The sequence below is a fragment of the Octopus sinensis genome, unplaced genomic scaffold (assembly GCF_006345805.1).
Source record: "Octopus sinensis unplaced genomic scaffold, ASM634580v1 Contig13400, whole genome shotgun sequence".
Taxonomy (NCBI): domain Eukaryota; kingdom Metazoa; phylum Mollusca; class Cephalopoda; order Octopoda; family Octopodidae; genus Octopus; species Octopus sinensis.
Genome location: NW_021832923.1, coordinates 5001 through 10000, shown reverse-complemented (window position 1 = coordinate 10000; position 5000 = coordinate 5001).

Genomic DNA, 5000 nt, shown 5'->3' with positions numbered 1-5000 from the left:
ATTTGTGTTTTACTTAGGGTGTTGTGGTCGACGTTATTGTTTGCACCGTTCGTAATTTTGCACAAGGGCATTCCAACTATAACCAACTTAATTTTTGTTTATTCCAACATTAGCAACCATGTCTTCTAGATCCACCAAAAAGGCTTTGGTCGCACCGAGGCTATAGTAGAACACATTTTCCCAAGGTGCCACGCAGTTGGACTGAACCCCGAACCATGTGATTGGTAAGCACGCTACTTACTAAACAGCCACTCCAGCACCTATACTTATATTATAAATTATAAAATAAATGTCCTTGAATAACGCTAAATGTTTTCCTTGATCATTATCTGTTATAATTTATGTCCCTCCGCTCAATGATCAACCACTTCATATCACCTTTGATACACAATTTCTGCACCACATTTTTCTGTTCAAGCCGGTGTTTTAGTGGTAAACCAAACTGAACAGTCACACTACATACGACCTTTTAAATGATTTTCTTTTGTATGAAAGTTAAGGTATAATATATACTTTTATGTGGCTTTGGGGAGTGGCATGAAACGGATTTCTTCTATTTGTATGTGCTTCAATTACTTGTGTAACGAACAATTGCTTCAACGAACATGGCTCGGAAAGGATTATGTGTATATATAAAGATGCCACTGGTTTGAGAAGTTTTGAGTCGAACTAATTCTGTACTTAATTTTTTAAGCCTGTTACTTATTTTATCGGAGTATTTCGGTGAAACTCTAAGTTACCGGAACGTAAACACACCAACACAGTTCATATATACATATACCCAGGCAGACATACTTGTAGGAGAGGCTGTATGGTAAGAAACACATGGTTCCGGATTCGGTCCCACTGCGTGACACCTTGGCTGAGTGTCTTCTGCTATAGCCTAGGGCCGACCAAATCCTTGTGAGTGGATTTCATAGATGGAAACACAAATGAGCCCGTCGTATGTGTGTGTGTGTGTATTTGTGTGTCTATATTTGTCCCTCCACCATCCCCTGACAACCGATGTTGGTGTCCTTACGTCCCTTTAACCTAGCGGTTCTGGAAGAGAAACTGATACAATAAGTACAAGGCTTACAATGATTAAGTCCTAGGGTCGATTTGTTCGACTAAAGGCGGAGCTCCAACATGGCTGCAGTCAAATGACTGAAACAAGTAAAAGAATAGTCACGATGGGCTTCTTTCAGTTTCCATCTACCAAATCCACTCCAGAAGATTTTGAGAGTCCAATGGCTACAGTAGAAGACATGTGCGTAGTGTGCCACGCAGTGGAAATGAACCCGAAACCAGATTTGGAAGCAAGCATCTAACCACACAGCCGCGCCTAAACATGCCCCCCTACACAGATTCAATCCAAGGAAACACGCATAAAGATGAGACACTCTCCAAGCCGTTCACTTTATAATTTGCTAAAACCATTTACATGGTGTCCATTAGTGAGTAATGCTGTGTTTTGTTTTATTTCTCCTACACATTGATTTCAAATTTTGGCACAACACCAGCAATTTCGGGAGAGGGAGTAAGTTGATTGCATCGACCCCAGTACATAACTGATATTGATTTCATCGACCCCGAAAGGATAAAAGGCAAAGACAACCTCGGCGGAATATTTCTACTTAATATTTAATATTATTTCGTTCATGCATTTTTGAAATTGGGTGTTAAAACAGAAATTCTTCTATTTGGAGATGGTCGTCTGTTGCCAATGAAAACACACGCAATATATATTTGATCTTCACTTTATTATTATTGTTGTTGTCGTTGTTGTTGTTGTTATCATTGGTACGCTGGGCGAAACGCTTAGAAGTATTTCGTCTGCCAAAAGGCGGTGAGCTGGCAGAAACGTTAGCACGTCAGGCGAAACGCTTAGGAGGATTTCGTCTGTGGTTACGTTCTGAGTTCTAATTCCGCCGAGGTTGACTTTGCCTTTCATCATTTCGGAGTCGATTAAATAAGTACCAGTTACGCACTGGGGTTGATATAATCGACTCAATCCGTTTGTCTGTCCTTATTTGCCCTTGTGGGTAGTAAAGAATTTGATATTTCGCCTCTCACTACGTTCTGAGTTCAAATTCCGCCGAGGTTGACTTTGCCTTTCATCCTTTCGGTGACGATAAATTCAGTACCAGTTACACACTGGGATCGATGTAATGGACTTGTCCATGTGCTTCAAGTAGACATTATTTTATTATTATTATTATATTATTATTATTATTATTATTTTCATTATTATTGTTATTATTATTATATTTTTATTATTATTATATATATTATTTTCATTATTATTGTTATTATTATTGTTATTGTTGTTATTATTATTATTATTATTATTATTATTATATTATTATTATTGTTATTATTATTATTACTATTATTATTATTATTATTGTTATTATTATTAAAGCGGAGAGCTGGCAGAATCGTTAGCACGCCGGGCAAAATGCTTGGTGGTATTTCATCCATCATTAGTTTCTGAGTTCAAATTCCCCCGAGGTCAACTTCGCATTTCATCATTTCGATGTCTATAAATTAAATACCAGTTCTGTACTAGGGGCTATGTAATCGACTAACTCACTCCCAAAAAGATTTCAGGCCTTGTGCCTATAGTTGGAACGACTGTTATTATTGTTATTATTATTATTGTGATTGTGATTATTATTATTATTATTATTATTATTATTATTATTCTATGTTTGACTTTTGCTTTATGTCTGTACAAGTTGGCTCCAAGTCTCACCCAGAGACCTCAAGAGACAACAGGTTGGAAGTTCTGAGCCATATATTTGGTTTTTTTTTTTTTTTTGGGTGTTGTACTAGTGAATGTCTAATACATAAAAAAATAATAATAAATAAATAAAAAAAAAGTTTGTTTTAAACCTTGGGATTACATAGAGAGTATTTTGCGTAGGATATGAGCAGTTCCCATGAGCACTATCTTTTGAATTTCTGCCATTTTGTGGTTTCCTGGTATCTGAGTTAGGTAGCAGTCAGCCCCTTTCGCTATCATTCCCAGGGCACCTATGACAACAGGTATTGTTTTAGTCTTCAGCTTCCACATTTTGCTGATTTCTATTTCAAGATCTTTATATTTGCTCAGTTTTTGGTAGCTCTTAACAGATACGTTAATATCGATTGGGACAGTCATATCAATATTATTATTATTATTATTATTATTATTATTATTATTATTATTATTATTATTATTATTATCATTAGTTTATTTAAATTCTTTCGTCTCACATAATATGATCTCCTGGGCGTCAGTCTGCTCCACCTGTTTCTTCTTATTCCACTTATTCTCGATTAAAAATTATTAAATGTCTACTTATCTACTGTTTGTCAAGTGGATTGTTTATCAAATAATTTATACTCGGAACAATTGTACATATTTCCCTGGTTAAAACGGAATTTCCCACTTGGTGCAGCTACGTAATTTAGTAAGTGTTTGCAAGTGCTAAGAAACTTGGGAAGCGGATTTTAAACGACGCAAATGTCTCTTTTGACAAATGCAAGTTGATTATTGCATAAAAAATTCGGGCAGGAAGTAGACGGAATGGTCAGCGAAGGTCGTTGGCGGGTGTTGAACCCCTTATTGGTGAGAGGAGGAAAAAAGACGAATGAATACACGCAGATACACATCACAAACACACACACACACACACACACAAAGACACACACACACAGATACACACAATATATATATATATATATATACATATATGAGAGAGAGAGAGACTTTTATGGGGGCAACCAGATAAACCCATCTCAAGTGTAACTGGCCGAGATGGTCGTGACTTCTGGGACTTGACTGCGGAAAGAAAGCCACGAAAGAGCCGTCTTTTTTTGCCTGACCTTCTAATCGGTGTTTCTCCTGTCCGCCTTTCTATCGTCTATCAGTCCGAATCTTTCATTGTTCTATTGCGTTTTTTTACCATTTATATATGTATGTGTGTGTATGAGTGTGTGTGTGTGTGTGTGTGTGTGTGTGTCTATCAATCAATCTATTTATAGAAGTTTCTATTTGTTTATCTGTCTAATTATTATTCGATTTATCTCTCTCTTTCTCTATTTCTTTCATTTTCTTTCCCTCTCTCTGTGTTCCACACATTCTTTTTCTCTCCCTTTTTCTCTCCTCCTGTCTTTCTCTCTTCCTCTCTCTCTCTGTCTCTCTCTTCGTGCAGCTATTTTTAGTGTGCTGTTGCTGCTTGTAGGACCTTTAATTATTAATTAATGAGGCTTTACCTTATGGGATTGTTTTTACGCATGCATGCCACCTGATATTATTGGAAGCAATAATATCCTTATAAATATATATACATATAGATAAACATATATATATATATTATATATATATATATATATATATATACATGCATATAAATACATACACACACACACACACACATATATATATATATATATATATATACATGCATATAAATACATACCACACACACACCACACACACACACAATATATATATATATATATATATATATTCACTAATACACAGGTGTGTACAGAAGAATATATTATTAAACATGGTACATGGAATATGTAGGTGTGACAGCAACCCAGGAATCACTCTTATCTACTAGGCGTTTTACTGAAGCAACACCCACTGAATTTTCATGGACCACTAAAACGATCTGAGCGTTACTCCTAAGAGATGCCTCTCGTCAGCTAACGATATGGCGTTGTATCATGTACTGATAGAAAGACTGTCGCAGAAAATTACGGAGTTTGGTGTGGTGATACAAAGTCTGAGACCGAGGCCAATTTTAGGTACATATGTTTGTTTGATTTTTTGTATTTTACTTAGGGTGTTGTGGTCGACGCTGTTGTTTGCCCTGATCGTAGTTTTGCATAAAGTCATTCCAACTCTAGCTATCTAATTCTATTGAATAATATAAGATTTTTGTCTCACGTTTCAGCTGCTATCCGAAAAGCATACACAATGAAATACCCGTTTGAAATAATTCTCTATTTTTTTTAAAAAC